The 23,124-nt window shown below is 40.1% G+C and overlaps 1 protein-coding gene across 1 annotated transcript in view; it reads left to right on the top strand.

The window, feature by feature from the left end:
* The window catches only part of LOC132822731 (stathmin-3-like), a 53,825-nt gene that overhangs the window by 17,326 nt on the left and 13,375 nt on the right, over window positions 1-23,124 (top strand). The window lies entirely within an intron of this gene.

Below are 23,124 nucleotides of genomic sequence, written 5' to 3'. Positions count from 1 at the left end.
GAGGAGCTGATGGTGTGGTGACATTATAGCTAGAGCATTGATCCAGAGGCCCTGGTAATGTTCTGGGGACGGGTTCAAATCCTGCCATCTGGTGGAATTTGAATTTAATAAATATCTGGAATTAGGAGTCTAATGGAGACCATTAAACTGTTGTCGATTGCCAGGGGAAAAAATCTATTGGGTTCACTAGTGTCCTTTAAGGAAAGAAAACTGCCACCCTTACCTGCTCTGGCCTACAATGTGACTCCATCCTCAAAGCAATGTGGTTGATACTTAACTGCCTCTGGGCAATTAGGGATGGGTAATAAATACTGGAATTCCTGATTAAGGGCTTATATCCAAAATGTTGACTTTCCTGTTTCTCAGATGCTGCCTGACCTGCTGTGCTTTTCCATACTTTTTGACTCTGACCCTCAGCATCTGCAATCCTCACTTTCTCCTAATAAATACTGGTCCAACCAGTGACACCTACATCCTATGAACGAATAAAAACAAGACCTCTGTTGTTTTATAATGGGTTTGAAATGTTAACTCTTTCCACAGATGCTGCCAGGCTTACTGAGCTTCTCTCACACTTTCCGTTTTTATTTCAGGTCTCCAGCATCCGCAATGCTTTGCTTTTATTTGAAGAAAATAGATGAGTTGATTGAATATAAGAACTAGGAGCAGGAGCATGCAATTCAACACCTGAGTTTACTTTGCATTCAATATGATCGTGTGGATCTCATCTTGGCCTCCATTCCACTTCCATGCCTACTCTCTGTAACCCTTCAATCCATTACTAATTAAAAATCTGTCCATTTCCTTAAATTTGGTTAAGATCCTATTGTTCTGATTTATCTCAGACCGAATTCTAAGACTCAAAGTGAGAGATCCCGTTTACCTGCCATACAGGGGTGATTAGGAGATAGTTCTTCGACTGAACTTCACGGTATGCAAATGCTTGAATTCAGGCTGATATATGGGAGTGTTTAGTCTAGTGAAATTGAAACTGGCTTTTTCAACTTCTGCTCTTCTATATTCTTAAAAAAAAGCTCAAAATACATCAACAGTTTGGAATAAAATCTGCAGGGGGCAGTTTTTTTTATTGAGCAAGAGCTTCTTTTCATAAGGCATCACAATCTAGTCTGTTTTGACTTGCCTCCTTCTCCTTCTGAAAGATGTTCTTTTAAATTCCCTTAGTATCTTTAGCTGTGACATTCCATGGATTTCTTTCTCCCCAGGCAGCTACTTAATTTAGATCCACAGCCATTTTTGGTTATATCAGCCGCATTCTAAAAACCACATTTTGGAACTAAAAGTTCAAAAATATACATCGTTTTCTGGTTTCTGATCTGTGGTCAAGACCTGGTTCCTCATGAAAACTCAGAAATTTGAAAGTACATTCCTAACACTTAGACCATACTGGGAGAGATCAGTCGTACTTACCTTAGAAAGTATTTAAGGTATTATGAAAATCATTTACAGGTACATGTATAAAATGCAGATGAGAATAAATAAAGCAAAATACTGCAGATGCTAGAGATTTGAAATAAAATGGAAGTATTGGAAAAATTCAGCAGGTCATGCAGCATGTGTAGAGAGAGCAACAGCAATAATGTTTGCAATGTTAACCAATGGCTCTTCTTCAGAACTGGTGGAAGAGTCATTGGACTTGAATCTCTAACTTTGTTTCTCTTTCCACAGATGCTGCCAGACCTGCTGAGTTCCTCTGGCACTTTCTGTTTTTGAGTGTGGATAAAATGAGGATTGAAGAATCTATAGATAATAAGCTTGCTGTAACCTGGTGAAGAAGCTTACACACAAAGCATGAATTCTTGAATAAGGTATCTGAGAGCAGCCAACTGTAATGAAGATGTATTTTAATATGAATAGGAACATACAGAATAGAAAAGGATACTTTAAATCCATCTACTGGCATTGAAGAATCATGCTTTTCAAGAGAAGGGGTTAACACTTGAAGTGCTATACTGGCATTAACCAGAGTTAAATTCACTAAGTTATGATTCACATTATTTGAAATTCATACAATAACGGACTTAGTTTATTTCAACCAAGCCTATCGACATATTTGCCGAGATGATTAATTGCAAGTTAATAAAAGATATGCACCATTAAAGAAATGCTTTGCAGTGAAGGGATTAGTCATATTTAAAAAAACATTTTTTGTTAAGAATAGAGCAGCCTTTATTAGAAACCACCAGCAGAATGCAGATCGATGCAGCTTCCATCATCTTACTTTTCTTGGCGATGCTATTAATAATCATATCAAATTGGATGAAATCTGGACTTCAAACAAATTTTAAGGGCAAGGAAAAATAATGCAGCATTTCACAATTTGGATTCAGACTTTTAACTGCACATGGGCAATAAGTAGTGGGGCTAAATAAGGGCTATGAATCGGCGCAGGGTTAGTGGGCCAAAGTGCTTGTTCCTGTGCTGTGTGTGTTGTATAAAGGAAGGGTACTTGAAGGGCATGCAAAGCACTGTGAATGTGGATTGCTAGTTTTTGTCTTTAAATTGCTTAGTGATATTTGAAATCTACATTTTACAGATATTGTAACATTTTTAAGCAGAAGAATAAAATAAACACAATATTTGTGCTCGTGTTTATCCACATTTCATGAAATTGATCTTTAAAATATGTTAATTTCAAATATTGCTATTTGCATAATTAGATTGCTGGAATCTCTGTGCACAAGATATTTAAGATGAAGGTTAGTGCAGAGCCAATAAATTCTCATTTGATCGTAGCTTTTATTCAATTATGGGAATGATTTTTCAAAGTGGCCTCAGAAGGCACATTTAAAGTAGCATTTCAGTTTGACCAATTTAATTAATACCAAGGGACTATATCACAGATCCATACAGTAAAAAACTAATAAAACAGTTTTGTGGAAACAGTATTCATTCTGAATATTGGATGCACATTTTACTTATTGCACAACATAAAATCAAATCTAAGCAATAAAGAGTTGCAGCAATAAATCAGCCATGTTTATTGAACAACGTCAAAGAAAAAGATTAGCTAAGTCAGAAAGTGCATTTTTGTGTTATAATGGATATACATTGTTCACAGCTCAGACTATTTAAAGAAAAAAACTCTCGTAGGATTTGAAATTAATATGGTTATCTGCATCAAAATGTTCTTGTGGATTTTTTTACTTGTGTTCCTTCTGAGTATAAGCAAAGTTTTGCAGGATTAGCTCCTATGCATTCAAAATTGCTAATTAAACAAAAGGCATAGCTTGAAATGGAATGCGCACAATACAGTGAATATTTGTCAGAGGCACAAATTTCTCTCCTGGAGGATTATTATTATGTGACAAATATTTTCAGAGAATAAATGTTACTTTTAAAAACAATGATTAAGAGTTCTGTAACAGAATTACAAAAGTCTTAGAAAGAGGGACCTTGGCTAAAGTCTACTAAATTTAGATTTGGCTTTAATGTAGTGAGATTTTCAGTCCCATACCCATTATGGGAGGGTGAACCAACCTCCCAGTGAATTTAACAATGAGAATATATCTACAAATGAAGAATGCTTGTTTGTCTAACTATTGCTACTGATGTAGAGAATATTATGTCAAAATCAAGGGTTTGAGGACTATTTTCGTAAGATCATAGACATAGGAACAGGATTAGGCCATTCAGCCCCTTAAGCCTGCTCCATAATTCAGTAAGATTATCACTGATCCAACATTTCTCACGTCCACTTTCCTGTCTTTCCCCCATAACCCTTGATTCCCCTAATGAGCAAGTATCTATCTATCCCAGCCTTAAATATACATAAGGACTTTGCCCCTTCTGTGCCCTGTAGCGAGGAATTCCAAAGACTCACAATCCTCTGGGAGAAGAAATTCCTTTTCATCTCAGTCTTGAATTGGTACACTGTTATTCTGAGACTCTGCTCTCTGATCCTATCCTCTCCCATGAGGGGATGCATTCTCTTTGCCATCCTGATTACCTGCTGCACCTGTGGGCTAGTTTTCTGTGCTTTGTGTACAAGTACCTCCAAGTCCCTTTGTGTTGTAGTTTTCTGCAGTTTTTCTCCATTTAAATAATATTCTGTTCTTGTTCTCCCTTACAAAATGAACCACTTCACATAGTCCTACATGACATTCCATATACCAACTTCCTGCCCATTAACTTCACCTATCAATATATTGATCTATAAAGGCAATTCAACATTCTCTGCAAATGTGACTTTTCATATTATTCAGTTAATTAAATGAACTGTTGTTGCCACCATTGGATTTCTTCAATTCCAGTTGATTTCATCAGTCGGAAGGATGATTCATAAGGAACATTTTTAGCTCTTATCAAGAACAGGCCAGCATGAAAATTAATTAAACATGAAATTACCATGCTGATCAAGTTTCATGTATACATTGGACCACATTCATCTTAACATGAAACTGTGTTCAAATGTATCTCCATTTGTTATCAGTACTTTAAGCAAGACTATGCCAAATTCAGTACACAGTTATGGTTCTACAAAATGTAAATTGAAGATTTTAATGGAAGCTATTTCAAAAGGATTGAATGTTCTCATGATTCTGATTGAATATGAATTGTGAATTGGAAAGTTTAGATTAGTCATTAATTCCAATGAGAATACCATAACCTGATATTAATGGGAGTGTAGAACAGAGCTATACAGACAGACAGTAAGAGAGTCATTGGTCATTACCCTCAGCACCTTTTACTAAGAAACAAGAAAGTTTTTTTAGATTAGATTACTTACAGTGTGGAAACAGGCCCTTCGGCCCAACAAGTCCACACCGACCCGCCGAAGCGTGGCCCACCCATACCCCTACATTTACCCCTTGCCTAACACTACGGGCAATTTAGCATGGCCAATTCACCTGACCCGCACATCTTTGGACTGTGGGAGGAAACCGGAGCACCCGGAGGAAACCCATGCAGACACGGGGAGAACGTGCAAACTCCACACAGTCAGTCGCCTGAGGAGGGAATTGAACCCAGGTCTCTGGCGCTGTGAGGCAGCAGTGCTAACCACTGTGCCACCATGCCACCCACATCAAGTTTTTATCAAGTGATTCTCACAAAAGCATGTAAATGGGAACATCAGATAAGAATGTAGCGTGCTTGTGATATTCACCCTCATTATCTTCTCACATCGAATGAGGATTTTTGGGGTGGGACAGAGGGGTTACTTGTGGTGGCTGTGGAAAGATATCCAACAACAGCCAACTATACTAAGATGAGGAATTGAGATAAGGAGAGAAATTTGAACAATTGAGAATTTGTCACCAAAGTCACTAGCTCAATTCAGATTGTAAATGACCATAAAACAAATTTGGAAGAACAAGTTTTTCCATCAGTTTCTGTTTTGTAATGAATAAAATGGTTACTTTGTCTGACTTTGACTGTCATCCAGGACTAAAAAAATCTCATAATAATTCTTTATCAGTAAATGAAAAGATCAAAGCTTATATATATATATATATATATATATAATATTAAACCTTATTCTTTAACAAATGGCAAAATGGATGATCAACTACTACTACAATGCAGACTTCTACTACAAGCCTATTAAATGCAGACACGGACACATTGCTTCACAGAAGAGACAAGACAGTCAGCTCTGCAGCATTATGGAAAACTTAGCCAAGAAGGTGTGAATTCTGTGGATCAAGAGTTCAAACCACAAGGATAGAATGAGATGCTACCTCCATTTTTGGGTTTTTTTTTGGTGACTTTATCATGTTACTGTTAATTGCAGAGAGCTAGATCTTCAATTTGACGGCTAGTCAGTTGGAGCTAATACTTTGTTTGAGTTAGAAATTCTTCTTTTCAGAGTCTTTGAGTGTTTAGTTTATTCCCCTTAACAGAGAGTGAGAATGAGAGAAGCCTGTCTTTGTTTGCAGACTTTCCAGAGGTTTGCATGCAACTGCTCTTTTCGACAAACTGCAACCTAAAACTCCAAAAGCAGTTGCTTGGCAGCTTTTCATTTCAAAGATACCTGGTGCTATCTTGTCCCACAAAATGTGGGACAAATCAGCTTTTCCTTAAATTACATGACTTTGTGTAAGCAATATATAAACACTACACAGATCTAGCAAGAGCTTTCTTTCTGTCCTGTAATTTGAAATGGCTTATGCTGTACATGCCCTGGTCTCTCTGCTCTCGCACATCCTTTAGAATAGTACCCTTTGTTTTATTCTGTCTCTTCAAGAATTTCCTGCAGCTGCTCTGTAACATACCTGGACCAGGAACTCAACAAACCATCCTGGAATCACGTTCTGAACACCTCAACCCCTCTGATGACACCTTCTCATGCAAATGCTAGAGGTGTAACAGTTACTCTTTTTATCAAAGTTGCTTGCCTCCTCATTCTCCTAGATCCCAAAATCTCTTTTCTGATAAAATAAAAAATGTACTTGTATTTCTTTCAATCTTGCAACCACTGCTTACAATGCAGTCTTTTCAGCATTGAGGACACCAAAAACAGACATTTCCATTCAATCTACAGACATGACACAGTCTTCTGGACACTTGCCATTTCAATACACTACTTTAATCTAATATTTCCATTTCTGTCCTACATTTGCTGTCGTGAAGCTAAATAAAATCTGGACGTACAGCACTCATTTTCTTTAAGCATTTTACAGTCTTCTGGACTTAGCATTGGGTTCGAAAATGTGTTGCTGGAAAAGCACAGCAGGTCAGGCAGCATCCAAGGAATAGGAGAATCGGCGTTTCGGGCATAAGCCCTTCTTCAAGCTTATGCCCAAAACGTCGATTCTCCTGTTCCTTGGATGCTGCCTGACCTGCTGCACTTTTCCAGCAACACATTTTCAGCTCTGACCTCCAGTCGTCACTTTCTCCTCAGCATTGGGTTCACCTGCTTCCCCACATGAACTCTGGCCTCCATTTTGTTTCCCTCAATTTTCCAGATTTCTTGGTTTTGCTTTCAACAGAGCTAACCTATGCTCTACTGTTAACGCTGACACTGATCTCAAGACTTTGACTCTCCCTCATCCTCTAATTTTTCCCACACCTTTTCTGCTCCACTTGCTCCCCTCCACCACTTTCTACAGTATAAAACCCATCACTTATCCACCTTGCTCTTCAAGGACTCTACATTGGACACAAAATGTGCACTATCTCTTTCTCTTTCCACTATTGTTGCCAGACTGGTTGAATTTGTACAGTTTGTTTTTCTTTCAGGCCAGCAGCATCGAACATATTTTACTTTAGTTTAATATTTTGGTTAAATGTCTCCTGTGCTAGTCTTTCACCATCCCATTATCCTGTGTTGCTGGTTTCTTTGCACAATCTCATATTGATCAAGACCTTCAATGTGAAGATAGAAAAGTAGCGGTCTTGTCATAACCTTTCAGATTGTCAATAAGCAATAATTACGAGGGTTACTATTCTCTTCAGTATCAGTCATAGGAATACAGGAGTATTCATTCAATTTGAACCATCTTATTTTAACATGTTGCTAATTGCTGTATTGCTCAAAGCTATCAATTAAATTTAGCTATGTGATATATTTATGCTTGCTTTGGCAATAAAACATTGCATGTCTTCATATCCTATTAAACTCAGATTTTACCAATGGGGAAACCTAATCAGCGTACTCAGGCCCACTGTTGAACCTGCCTATTTCAATGAGGACTCAGTAGTTTCAGGGGGCTGTCCTTCTCACCTACTCAGAACAGCAGATTAAAATCAAAGTCCTAGTGGAATATTGACCACTTTGTCGCACAGAGAATTTTAATTGCTTGTTTTTTTTTGCCAAACAGACAGGGTCACTATCACCCTTCAGATCTCATTGACACATTCATCTCTAAACTGTGGTACTGTATTCTGTTTCTGAACAAAAATTGTGCAAATTTTATAATATGACACCCAAAAACTCATCCAACTTTAATGTCTTGGTGCCTGATTATATGGAGATGCTGGTATTGAACTGGGGTGTACAAAGTTCAGATTCACACAACACCAGTTTATAGTCCAACAGGTTTATTTGGAACCACTAACTTTAGGAGCACTGCTCCTTCATTAGGTGGTTATGGAGTATAAGACCATAAGACGCAGAATTTATAGCAAAGGTTTGCGTGATGTAACTGAAATTATACATTGAAAAAGACCTGGATTGTTTGTTAAATCTCTCATCTTTTAGAATGATCATGTTGGTTTCAGTTCTTTCATATGTAAATCGCAGAACTTTTTTAAAGTTACATCCTCAAGTGAACTTTAACAATTAGTGTCATGTCAGCCCAGGTAATGCATTGAAAGTATGAGGTGCCCTGTGTGAGACTGTCTGTGCCACATGTTTAGACCGATTCTACTCTCCAAAAGGGATTTACAGAATCTTACATGGATTCAGTAAGACACTGCAAGACATGTCAGTGTCGACACGGAGATACCACCATTACGTGTGGGGACACCTCCCACCGTGTACATGGCAAGTACTCATGTGACTCAGCCAACATTGTCTATTCCATACGCTGCAGGCAAGGATGCCCTGAGGCATGGTACATTGGCAAGACTGAGCAGAGGCTATGTCAATGCATGAATGGACATTGCACAACAATCAACAATCTCCAGTCAGAGAACACTTCAGTGGTCCGGGACATTTGACCTCGGACCTTCAGGTGACCATCCTCCATGGTGGACTTTGGGACAGGCAACAATGGAAAGCAGAGGCTGATAGTCAAGTTAGGTACCCATGGGGATGGCCTCAATCGGGACCTTGGGTTCATGTCACCCCACTGCACTACACATAGATACACACACAAACACAGATGCACAGGCACTACTACACACACTCCTACTGACACACACAGACCCATACACTCACACAGACCCTATCTCATACACAAGCTCACACATACACTCCCACACTCACATGCAGACTCTCACAGAGTTATACCCCTTTACATTCACACTCACACACATACACACACTCTCTCACGGAAACTCATATACCCTACCTCCCCCAAATATAAGTTTGTGCAGTGAATTTGTACTTGCTGAATTACATTTTATTTTGCTCAAAAACTTGTCAGATTCTATAAATCTATTTTTTACACTAGAATGAGTCTAAGCATTGTGGCACAGACAGTCTCACACAGGGCACCTCATACCTTCAGTGCATTACCTGGACCAACATGACACCAAATGTTAAAGTTCACTTGAGAATGTAACTTTTAAAAAGTTCTGCGATTTACATATGAAAGAACTGAAACCAACATGTTCATTCTAAAAGATGAGAGATTTACCAATCAGGTCTTTTTCAAATATAATTTCAGTTACATTACACAAACCTTTGCTATACATTCTGTGTATCATGATCGTATATTCCACAACCACCTGATGAAGGAGCAGCACTCCAAAAGCTAGTGCTTCCAAATAAATCTGTTGGACTATAACCTGGTGTTGTGTGAGTTTTAACTTTGCCTAATTATATGATTTTGCAACATATATTTTCTTCCATTGTCTAAGATCTTGTAGAAATCAAGTGGAGAAATCTATTCCTAGAACTGAGATTAGACTGTCTCAATACAGAACATTTGAGACCAGCCCAAGTTTTCTTTTTTTCCCTGATTTCCATTCATTTCCAAGCTCAGGAACTAATAAGCTTTCTTATGTATCTTGCAACTGTCAGGAATAACTTTACAGACCCCTTTCCTCCCTTCTTCAGAATTACTGTTTTCCTTTACTTGATGTATCACCAGTCTCTCTAGCAGCTTCAGTCTCATGCTGATTGAACATTTGTCAGATTGCTGTCAACGTTGTTACCAATCCTTGTTGGATATCTGTGTGAAAGTGTTACTACTGAGGAGTGACATTAACACCAGCCACCATGATGAGGGCAATAACAGAAATACAGACCTTGGACATGAAGTTTATAATTTGAATAAAAATTAACAATTTTATTCTTAATAAAACAAAACACTGTACCTTAGCAGAGAAAAGCTAAACAATAAGGTAATCTAATTAATGTGTATGATTTAAACCTAATCTTCTTTGATTACAACCCCCATTCTCACATGTACACAGATAAACACAGTTAAGGGATAAATTAGAAGAAAACTTTAAAAATGGAATGTGCCAGTTCAATAACCATTTCGAGCAGTTCAATCTGAGGTTTCTTGATCTTGTTTCAACACTTGCTGTGGTTGGCTGGCACCTACCTCCCTTTGAGCAATGCAGCATCCAACTAGCTGCCAGTCTTTTATCATAAAGAGCCTCATTAGTACAGTAGGCAGCCTGTCAGTCTCATAAACTGATGGTGGGGACACACTCTTTTTCGGCAGCATTGTGGCTCAGTGGTGCGCACTGCTGCTTCACAGTGCCAGGGACCCAGGTTTGATTCCACCCTCGGCTGACTATCTGTATGGAGCTTGCACATTCTCCCCATGTCTGTATGGGTTTCCTCCCACAGTCCAAAATTGTGCAGGTTAGGTAGATTAGCCGTGTTAAATTCCCTATTGTGTCCGAGGATGTGCAGGCTAGGTAGATTAACCATTGGAAATGCAAGGTTACAAGGTTAGGGTTGGGAGGTGAGACTGGATGGGATGCTCTTCACAGGGTCAATGTGGACTCTCTGAGTCAAGTGACCTGCTGCCACACATTGTCGGGATTCTATGATTTATAATACATCCTGGTGCCATACTAACTGCAGTGTTCTTATAACAATAATTAACCAACAATTATCTTTCTAGGCCAGTTCCCATATGCACAAGCAGTTTATTTTTTTTAACAACAAGCTGCTGTTCAAAATTCAAAGTTCTATTCTCAACTTCAGTTCGCTATTCCAAACAAAAAATGAGAAAATAAAGGAAACCAGTGATGATTTCAACATCAGTGAATGGTTAAAACGTTTCAGATCTGGTAAGAAATGCTTTGGAAAAAGAGAGTTAATAACTCCCTGGGGAAGGAGTATTATGAATTCTGTAGCTGATACTGGCGACACACGAGGTGATTGGTCGATGAGCGCAGTCCTGAGACCGGCCTCAGTGGAGAGAGAACAGACATTGGCCTCTCCATGAGTAAACCTTAAAATCCATGGTGGGCAGGAGGAAACTTTAAAAAAGCACAATAAAGCAGGACAGAAGAGCAAGAAGTTTAAAAACTTGCTTAACACTCAGTATGAGCATCACTGCCATGATGAGCAAGCAATATGAGGCATGGTTACTGAAACAGAAGTAAAGTACTGTGAAAGAAAAATTAATCTGAGATCACAAGCCTGGGGACATCACAAAGCCATTAATAAAGCATCAATGTTGGGGAGAAGAAAAACCTTAGCAGACCAAGTCTCATGCCAACAGTTTACCTTCTACTTTGTCCAATATTTTACGAGGTCATCATAGAGTCACATATCATAATGATGGCATAGTGATACACGGGGAAACAGTTAAAGAGCATGATCAGTGAGTGCACGCAATCTCAAAGCACATACAAGTGAAATAATTCAACTTTGAAGACAAGTGTGAATTGAATCTATTCTTTTTTGGGACACGTTGTCAACAATGAATGGCAGATCCTCAGAAGGCTAAAGCCATCACAGAATTCTGTACTCCAAACTCAGTCCAGGCTCTTTCAAAAAGATTCTTAGGGATGGTAAAGCAGTTGTCAAAATTCTTGCATCACTTGGCAACTACTACAGAACCCTTGAAATACCTCCTCAAGAAGATGGAAGGATGTGATTCAAATCTACTTGAAAGAATGCCTTTCAGAGGAACAAGACATGCTGATGTCCACAGATGGCTAAATGCACCATAATCCACTCTTTAGAACCATCATAACAGCTGATGCTTCAGCTACAGACTAAGGAGTTGTTCCATGAGCAACCAGATGGCTGTCACAAACCAGTCTATTGCATATCATGACAAAGCAATATAGTGTCATAGAGTTAAAGAGCCCTACAGCACGACCCTTTTGTCCAAGCCAACGAGAATGTCCATCCACGCTAATCCCATTTCCCTGCACTTGGCCCATATTCTTCTAAACCATTCCTATTCATGTATTTGTCCAACTGTCTTTAAATGTCGTCAATATACCTGCCTCAACCACTTGCGCTGTGTAAAAATGTGCATATCACCCTCTGTGTAAAAATGTTGCCCTTCAGGTTCCCTTTTAGTCTTTCCCCTCTAACCTTAACCTGATGCCCCCTAGATCTTGATTTTCCAACCCTGCATTCACCCTATCCATGCCTCCCGTGATCTTACACACTTCTATAACATCCCCTTCAGTCTCCTATGTTCCAAGAAAAAGTGTCCTAGCATGTCCAACCTCTCCCTATAACCCAGACCATTGAGTCCTGGCAATATCCTTGTAAATTTCTTCTGCACTCTTTCCAGTTTAATAACATTCTTCCAATCGCAAAGGTGACCAAAACTGAACAAAATACTCTGAGTTCAGCCTCACCAACATCCTGTACAACTGCAACATAACTTCCCGACTTCCATACTGAATGTCTTGGCTGATGAAGGCCAATCTGTCAAATGCCTTCTTCACTGCCCTATCTACATGTAACTCAACTTTCAGAGAACCATGTTCCTGAACTCCAAGATCCACCTGTTCCACTATACTCCTTAAGGCCCTACTATTCACCATGAAACTCTGACCTTGATTTGACTTTCCAAAATGCAAGATCTCACACTTATCTATATTAAACTCCATTTCCTATTTCTCAGCCCACTTCCCCAGCTGATCAAGGTCCTGCTGCAATTTCTGATAACCTTCTTCACTGTCCACAATGCCTCCGATTTTAGTGTCATCTGCAAACTTACTAATCATGCCTTGTACATTCACATCCAAATCATTGATGTAGATAACAAACAGCAATGGGTCCAGCAATAACCCCTCAGGCACTCCGCTAGTCACAGGCCTCCAGTCCAGGAAGCATCTTTCCGAGAAATATCTGCTTCCTATCATCAAGCTAATTTTATATTCAATTTGCCAGCTCCATTGGATTCCATGCAATCTAACCTTCCAGAGCAGCCTACTATGTAGAACCTTATCAAAGGCCTTACTGAAATCCATATAGACTATGTCTACCACCCTGCCCTCATCAACCTTTCCAGTCACTTCACAGAATCCCTACAGTGTGGAAACAGGCCCTTTGGCACAACAAGTCCACACCAACCCTCCGGAGAGTATCTCACCCAAACCCATTCCCTTAGCCTATTACTCTACATTTACCCCTAAATAACACATCCCTGAACACTATGGGCAATTTAGCATGGCCAATTCACCTAACCTGCATATCTTTTGGATTGTATGAGGAAACCAGAGCACCCAGAGGAAACCCACACATACACAGGGAGAATGTGCTAACTCCACACAGACAGTAGTCCGAGGCTGGAATTGAACCCGGGCCCCAAACCTGGTGCAGTGAGGCAGCATTGCTAACCACTGAGCCACCGCGCTATCCTTCATCAATGAACTCTAACAAATTTATGAGGGATGATCTCCCACTCACAAAGCCACACTGACTACTCCTAATCAAACCCTGTTCCAAATGCATGTATATCTTATCTCTTAGAATCTTCTCAAGTAACTGAGCTAGCACAGATGTTAGGCTTACTGATCTATAGTTCCCACATTTTTCTTTGCAGCCCCTCTTGAATAAGAGCACAGTATTCGCTACCGTCCAGTCTTCTGGGACCTCACCCCATGGCTAATGATGATGCAAAAATATCAGCCAGGGCCCTGGCAATTTCTGTGATTAAGCAGGAAGCTTTTTCAGTTACATGAGCTTGTGGGAGTTATTCAGAATACATCCTTGTCTTAAAGTCTCCATAAAAATGGATCGAAAAACTTTTGGTTTCTTTGCTGGACAAGAAGGATTTAGCAAGAATACTTCCAAGATTATACAAAGATTTCAACTTTGTATATATAATACCTAATGTGTAGAGAAAACTTCAGTTGATGGCAGATATATTCTTTACAGTGACAGATAACCACCTTAATAGGTATGATGTTAAGCTTATTCATAAAATTGACAGCATCAAATAGGCCAGCAAGCCACAACTGGCTTAGCCAGATCTAACAGGAGTATTTGCTCAACCAAGGATATTGCAACATCCATTGTTATTATGTTTAGGATTGGCCAGACCAAATACTCAGCAGATTCACATGAAAAAAATATGTTGAGCACCAACAACGCTTTACAATTATGGACAACATACTAGATTATGATGAATGATTGGTTAATCCATCTTCCCTTCTGGAAGATGTCTGAAAGAAGATGTGCCAGGGACAGTTGTTGATCATCAAGTGTAAGCCAGATTCCTGATGAAGGGCTCCTGCCTGAAATATTGATTTTCCTGATGCATGACTTGCTGTGCTTTTCCAGCACCACTCTAATCTTGACTCTAATCTCCAGAATCTGCAGTGCTCACTTTTGCCACAATCATCAAGTGTAAGCCAGATCGCAGTCAATAAATGGCGGCCTGGGATCTCCAAGGACATTGAGGATCTCATTGCCAATCCTGAAACCTGTGCCATCCACTGTAGTGACTGTAACGAGGTCAGCCTTACAGACCTCATGGAATATGAGTTCCCTGATTGGGGGTGTTACTTTGATCCAATCAGGGAGCACTAGCTGACAGATATATAGGTGTGTCAGAAGCTGTGTTCACTCAGAGCTCACTCTGAGGAAGCTGGATCAGTGTGAATGACTCTCCATGTGTAAATAAAGGGTGACTTCTTGACAGGATACTGGTTGCTGTGGTTATTTCACTGTTTGTAGAACTGTTAATACCTACCACCTTCACCAATGAACCATGAGAATATGTGGGCAAAAGATCTTTTTTTTTATGGTGGAAGATCTTAGTTCATTGTCATCCATTTTTTCTCCTGGTGGATAGAGATTAAGAAGCTGTACACCATGACTATGAATGCAGCCCCAGGAGTCTCACATTAAATGTTTGCAACACATAGTCTCCCTGATGTTGTCATTTTGGACAATGGATCACAGTCTGCTCATGAGTGATTTAAAGATTAAAGATTTGGAAAGGACCTAAGAGGCAACTTTTTTACACAGTTGATAGTGCATGTATGGAATGAGCTGCCAGAGAACGTGTTGGAGACTAATACAATAACAACATTTAAAAGGCGTCTGAATGGGTACACGAATACAAAGGGTTTAGAGGGAATATGGGCCAAATGCTGGCAAATGGAACTAGATTAATTTACAATAGCTGTTCAGCATAGGCTGGTTGGACCAAAGATTCTGTTTCCATGCTGTACAACTCTATGACACTATGAGTGCTTCAGTCAATTCGCAATTGTTCTGAATTAAACATGTCATAATCAATTGGGAAAGCCAAGCATGGTTCCAAGCTGAGTCAGGAAGACTTAGTTCCCCATCTTACCAAAGATGTTAACTCTCTACTTATACCCAAAGGACTGTCAAGATGCATATAAGAAAGATGCAGTCCTATCGTCCACAATGGGGCACAAACCATGAGGGGTTCTACCATCAGTGATAAGTTGTCATATTTAGTACAGGGGCCACTTATGTGAATTAGCAATCTGAACAGAAAAGACCATCCCGGGAGGTACAAACAGCAGAGATTGTACTGCTGAAGGAATGGTACAAAAGAACCACATGACCCCATGCTATGATGGGTTAATTGACCACCACCAATTGATTGGGATAAATTCAATGGATTCCCCCCCACACATCTGGGCCCTTTCTATTGCAGTTGTCTTCTCCTGGAATGAGAAAAAGGTAGTAATTGAGTGAGTTGAAGGTGGGTGGGGGGACAAGTATGGCTGTTACTACTGGATGAAAATGTTTGAAAGGTCATCCAGCTGGATGAGTGGCCAGCACAGAGACCATGCAGGGTTGGTAATGTGGAGATTGAGTGATGGAAGATGTTGCACATAATAGTGAAAGTGGCAGTGCATGAGCCTTGGGGAGAGGTGGGTGCAGTAACAGAGATGGAGTTAGTCTGAGATAGCAAAGTGAAGAGTATGACACATAGTCTGACAAACCAGTAAAGGTCACTGACCTTCTTACAGCACTATTGGCCATTCCTCTGCACTGTTGAAAATGCCATGGCTGATATGTTGGATCAGGCTGCTAGGGTCTGCCAGGGCTTCTGCTATCTGTCCTTGTGAAAGTGGATGCCAGTACTTTGCATCACTCCATCCAGCAGGACCTTGAATTGCTGTTGGAGAATTGAGGTGCCAAATTCCCATTCTCTAACAGATTCAGATTCAGTCCAGCAATGTACAGGGCAGCTTTGGAATGCCAGTGCTTGTCCAATGACCTTTAAAGTGTGGTGCAGGTGCCAGGAATACTGATGCTTTAGCGCATATACAGTGAATAGCAGTTTGTTCCTTTAACATTGCATGGTGAGATGGGGAAAGAAACAGATGTGAGAGAAGCTATAGGGAATGGGAAGGTGAGGTACATCTGGTTAGACATGGCAATAAATTATGCTAGGTCTTGCAGCGAAAACTCATCCAAAAACCTTACACAACTAGCACTTAGCCAAAAAAAAATCTCAACACAACTGGTACTTGGTTAAAAAAAATCTATCGTTGGTGACCTTCAGTGAAGCCAGTAAACAATTTTCTGTTATAAGCTGGGATGCACTGCTTGAAAGAGTTGTGGAAGCAGATTCAATTGTAGTAACAATCAGAAGTGAATTGGATATTGAAAGGGGAACATATGTGAGGGAATGAAGCTTTCACAAAAAGCAGGCACAGACATGATGGGACCAATGATTCTGTATGTCTGAACAGAATAAGTGTCTGAGTTGATCTGTCAAATCTCACTGAACACAAAATAAAATTGCACTTGAATAAAAACAAACATGCAATATGAAATTAAAATATATCATTATACTATTATTTGTGCATCCTTGCTAACACATTGTGCAACATTTATGATTTACTACAGTAGTGTTTTTACAAATACATACATGAAAATCTACAGCATTGAAGAGGTCAAAAGATTGGGTAAATGCTTTGGCAGGCTTTTAGGATATGATTTCAACAATCCTGAGCCATGAATTAGGATCATGTTTGACCATGGTGGGTGAAATTCTGTCCAACTTTCTGCACAATACAAGTCTCTGACAATTCTGGTAAGTGAGAGATCATGTGGAATATGGACAAGTATATTCCTATACTCTTAGCTGAGAGGAAGTAATCAAAACAGTTAATGAAGAGCAACATATTTAATTTATCTTGTCAATAATATAACATGTCTGAAATGGTTAATGTGTAATTCTGCTCACAACCATCTGCTCAGGGAAATTAATGACTGACATTAAATGCTGGCCTTGTCATTGTTGTTCACATCTCAAGAATGAATAAAAAAACTGTTTATAAAAGATGCTACCTTATTTTATCTCTAGATCTGTTCTCTTTAAAAATGTTCATGATTGAGGGTGAACCTCAATTAAATTAGTAGTGGCTCAAAACTATTGTTGAGTGGCTTCTCAAAATGATATAGGATCTTTATTTCTCTATAACAATTTACAACTCAGTAATTAAAAACACCATGCAGGGCCCCAGACTGTGAGCTGAAAGATGGGATGAGGTTAGATCATTCTTTTTGGTTGACGGGGAATGATGGGATGAATGGCTTTTCATCCGTGTTATAAAATGTTCTGTTCCTACAATGCTGCTTTATTTAATGTTTAAAAAAAGGAGAGGGAGTAGAGTCAGAAGAATCACGCATTTCCATCATAATGATATCACAGTTCTAACTTATAAAAAAATTATTATAATCAACCCGCTGAGCATTTGCCAAGCTACTAAATGTAAAAATAAATACTGATGTCTGAAAATTGTGATGATTTATAATAGGTTATGAAAGGAGAAGTTAGGAGAGACATTTTTTATTCTTTTGTGGAATGTGGGCATCGCTGGCTGGCCATCCAAAGTCGCCCTTGAAAAAGTCATAGTGAACTGCCTTCTTGAACATTGCAGTCCACTTGCTGAAGATGGACCAACAAAGTTGTTAGGGAGGGAATTCCAGGATTATGACCCAGTGACAGTGTTAGCCCCTTGTGACTCACGTGTTAACCAGCAATTGAAAGCTTGGTAGAGATCTTGTGCATCTATTTGCCTGCCTGTTTCAACTGGCAGCTAGGTACCTAACACTCCCACAGAGGGTTTAAAGATAGAACTTGAGCTCCAACACTTGTTGTAGAACCCTAATTGCTAAGTCCAAGGAGAAATGGGTGGTAGGTGCATTGCAGAAACCAGCCCCAGAGAGCTCTTCTAGTGAAGAGCAGCATACCTACATTAGAGCCAGGAGGCCTCGGTTCAAGTCTCACCTGCTCCAGAGGTGTGTCATAATATGACTGAACAGGTTATTTAAAAATATTTATACCTGAACCAGTTCCTCAGATGTTGAGAAATTTACACGGCAATTATTAAATGGGCCAAAGGATTCTTCCCTGAAATTATGGAGGGTTTTACGAAATAAATTGCAAACGGGACAAGCAGGTGTGCATCTCTGCTCCCCCCCACCCCCATCCCCAACAATCTTTCTACTTGCTGCTGACCTCTTCACATCCTTTGAGATTTGCTCACTTCCAACATAGCTGTTATCTGTTGACCAGCTGTTTGCAGTTGCCAGTTAAATTTTCCCTTGATAAAATTGGCAAATGGCAGCAGTGCAGAGCACACTGAGGAAATGAGGCCAGAACCTGAAAGTGATATCTAAGCATTCCAGGAACTGCTTGAAGGCAATCAGGGCAATCCCAAGGTCCATGATCAAAGTCTTCACGTGTTTGCCATGCCTTTATATTGGAGAAAATCATTTATTACAATGAATGCAAAGGGGAAGGTGATACTGCATTTCAGAAATCAGGACAGGATGTCTACAGGAACATGTTAATACATGTTTTTCATGCCTCAGGGGCATGATAATGTATGCAGTTCCTGTCATACAGAAGAGTGACAATTATTGCACTGCACCATTCGTGCAACCAGCACATCTGTTGAGAAATCACCGCAGACATAATGGCGCCACTTATGTTTCATGTCGGATTTTGATTGTCACGTGGGAATTGCTATCTGCTGCAATAAAAAAGTACAATCCCAGTGGGTGATAAATTTATTAAAGCCTCAGCAGCCATAGGTAATTATGTTAGAATTATTTAGGGTAGAACTTAGGAAATGAACTAATGATAATCAAATCTTGATTTTTTTTTAAGTCAATACCAAGGTTAACAATATTGTAGAATAACTTGTCTGGAACAATTTGATTTATCCTAAGGTTGTGAAAAAATGCTGTAGAAATCCAACATGTCTTTCATTTTGATTCCTGAGTATGCTGATTTCTTTTTTCATTTGGAATTTTGGTATATTCTTTGAAAAATGTAATTCTGCTGCATTATTTTCTTTTCCCATACATTTGATTTTGCAGTTTAGATTTTGTAACTTTCTTTACTTGTTATTCCTAACTCCTGCTGTAACTGAATTATAATATTTGCCAGAGCTAGCCATTAAGAAAACATTACTTTTCCTTAAATCATGCTCATCTCACCATGTGTCCAGTTGAAAAAAAACATTCCTGTATTGTATGGTAAAAATCCACAGCTGAATGACATGTTTTTTCAGCTACAAACCCTATGCACTTTTATCTTACATTTTTTATATGTTCAAGACAATATTAATGATCTCTCGGAGTCAGGCATAAATTATTCAGCATCGATCTTTCAGTTTAAGGACGCTGAAGCACTTTAGCACATTAAAATGGTGCTAAATGATATCTCGCTACATTATCTCCTGCTTCACATGGCAATTCTTTTAATGTGATCTTGACATGTCAACAAAGAGTTACAAAAGTTTCAAACTTCAGCAATGGAAATTAATATATATGTATTCCTACTAACAGACAATGCAGTCAACTAGGTATCAAAGACTCAGTTGTGTATTCAAATATGTGTTTAACATGTCAATTGGTGATACAGCCCAAGTATTAAATTTCAATGCCAACAATTTTCCTTTGTATCTCTGCACAAGGCATTGCTGTCCCACTCAACAAATATTATTTTCATGACAATTGAAAATTCAGAACATTTCTTATTATTTGCTTCCCTTTATTGTTATTTTTGTATTTTCAATGTTTTTTTCACTTTTTTATTTCTGCTTTATTTTCTTTATGGATTTTCCTTTGCTTTCTCATTTTCATTTTTTTTCTCTTCCTTTATATTTATTTCCATTAGGCCATGGTTATTATTGTCTTCCTTCTCCACGAATTCTGTTTAATTTTTTAAGCTTTTCCCTCTTCTTGAACCTACTTGTCCTGCAGAAATTTACGTTGCACCTCTCGAATGTGCTTCATTCAAAAATAAACTTGTGAGAAGCAAATGCAGAAACAGACAAAAAAAAGAGTAAGCAGCAGGGAAATAAAACGAGTCAATGTAAAGATATTGACATTATTTGTGAAGTGAAGACTTCTCTAATTCCAAATTATCACAAGCTCAGTACCATAATTTCTGCTTCCTGAGTACCCCACTGCTCTTAATATGACTATTGATGCACCAACCATGATGGCGAAGGTGTGAATTGAGGGAATCTTAGGCATGACGTTTCATTGAATCTCCGTTAGAAACTTTGCCAAATCTTTTGGTAAGTTCGAACCCAAGTGTCATTTTCGGGGAGTATCATTATCCTCTGTGAGTTCTAGCCAGTTTTCTCTCACAATTTTACAGTGATCACCAGATTAAGCATGCACCATTGTCTGTACTCTTGCACTATTATGTGCTTACCAGTGGCAAAAGTGCTTGGTCCATGGTCCAGAGGAATCGCCAGCAATAAGGAGGTAAATGACATTCTGTGTTCCACCATTCTTTCTAACTCCACTAGTGCACCCACATTCCACCAATGCTGAAAATGGCTAGGGAGCAGCAGGCAAGTTTATTGGAGAAACTCGTGAAACTATTTGGAAGGTGAGATGAGATCAACAATGTCATCTGCACTGTGCTGACTCTGACATGACTTGGGGGTCTGTTTCCGTTCTGTGTGACTCTGTGGCTATCTCTATGACTTGTTTATGGACAAAGAAAAATGCAGATGCTGGAATCCAAAGTAGACAGGCAGAGGCTAAAAGAACACAATAAACCAGGCAGCATCAGGAGGTGGAGAGGTCGACGTTTCAAGTGTAACCCTTCTTCAGGACTGGGGAGTAGGTATGGGGGGAGCTGCAGATAAACAGGAGGTGGGGTCAGGGTGGTGAAGTGGAGATAAGTGAAAACAGATGGAGGGTACAACCTGGTTGGTCAATGGGAGGAATGAATCCGGTTGGTGGCAGGGAGCAGTGGGAGGTAGGGGGAGAGGCTAGGAAGGAAGTCGGGGAATGGAGGTAGAGGTTATTTGAAATTGGAAAACTCAATGTTGAGTCCTCCAGGCTGTAGGGTTACCAGGCAGCAGATACAGTGTTGTTCCTCCAAGAGAAGCTATGGTTTGTTTTGGCAAAGGAGGAGGCCAAGAATGATCATGTTGGAAAGGGAGTGATTTGGGGAATTGAAATGGGTGGTGACTGGGAGGTCTGGTCAACTCCTGCGAACCTGGCTGTGATGCTTGGTGAACCGGTCCCTAAGCAGTCTCCCCAATGTAGCGAAAACCACATTGGGAGCAGCTGATGCAGTAAACTAGGTTTGAGGAGAGGCAGCTGAACCACTGTCTCACCTAGACGGACTGTTTGGGGCCCTAGGTGAAGGTGAGGGGGTGGAACATCTTCCCAAACCCACTCCTCTCTGCCTTCCACAAGGACCATTCCCTCCAACAGTCCCTGGTTCACACCTATCCCACCACCCCCTGCAACCAGAAAAGATACAAGACCTGCCAACATTGGAGGAACAGCTCCTTATTTTCTGCCTGGGCACCCTACAGCCCAGAGGATTCAACATTGAGCTCTCCAATTTCAAATAACCTCCGTCCCCATCCCCGACTCCCTTCCCAGCCCCTCTCCTTCCCTTACACTGCTCCCTGCCACCAGCCGGACTTGTTCCTCCCATTGACCAACGAGGTTGTACCCTCTACCTGTCTTCACCTGTCCCCATTTCACCACCCTGCCCCCGCCTGCCCCTCTGTGATATTAGGTTGGCAGCTGCCTTTAGAGTCAAGTCCATCAGAGGATTTGTTGCCCACTGGAGATGCACACAGACCTTCTTGTATTTAGACGTGGACTGCTTCAGTGTCTGAAGAGTCGCAAATCGTGCTGAACATTGTGCAATCATCAATAAACATCCCCACTTGTGACCTTATGATGGGATGGGAGGGTGTCATTGAGGAAGCAGCAGAAGATGGTTGGCCCTAGGACAGTGCCCTGAGGAACACCTGCAGTGATGTCCTGGAGCTGAGATGATGGACTTCCAATAAGCACAACTAACTTCCTATGTGTCAGGTATGTCTCTAACCATTGGAGAATTTGCTTCCTGATACCCATTGATTCCAGTTTTGCTGGAGGTTCTTGATGCCACAGTCAATTGAATGCAGCCTTGACGTCAAGGGCCATCACTTTCACCTCACTGCTGGAATTCAGCCTTTTGTGCAATATTGAACCAAGGCTGTAATGAGCTCAGGAGCTGAGTGGCCCTGGCGGAACCCAAATTGGACATCACTGAGCAGATTTTGCTGAGCCGGTACTGCTTGATAGCACTGTTGATGACACCTTCCATCACTTTACTGATAATCAACAGTAGACAGATGGGGTGGTAATTAGCCAGGTTAGATTTTTCCAGCTTTTTACGTACAGGACATACCTGGCCACTTTTCCACATTGTCTGGTAGATGCCCATGCTGTAACTGTACTGGAACAGTTTGGCTAGGGGAGCAGCAAGTTCTGGAGCACAAGTCTTCAGTACTATTGCTGGACTTTTGTCAGGATCCGTAGCCTTTGCAATATCCCGTGCTTCAAAACGTTTCTTGATATCACGTGAAGTGAATTGAATTGGCTGAAGATTGGTATCTGTAATGCTGAGAGCACTGGAGGAAGCCGAGATGGATCATCCACTCAGCACTTCTGGCAGAAAATTGCTGCAAAAGCTTCAGCCTTATCTTTTGCACTGAAGTACCGGGCTCTTCCATCATTGAGGATGGAGATATTTGTGAAGTCTCCTCCTCCAGTAGTCATTTGATTGTCCACCACCATTC

Source organism: Hemiscyllium ocellatum, chromosome 15 (genome assembly GCF_020745735.1).
Source record: "Hemiscyllium ocellatum isolate sHemOce1 chromosome 15, sHemOce1.pat.X.cur, whole genome shotgun sequence".
NCBI classification, from domain to species: domain Eukaryota; kingdom Metazoa; phylum Chordata; class Chondrichthyes; order Orectolobiformes; family Hemiscylliidae; genus Hemiscyllium; species Hemiscyllium ocellatum.
The sequence above is the reverse complement of the archived record's forward strand: the minus strand, read 5'-3'. Positions and strand labels throughout refer to the sequence as shown.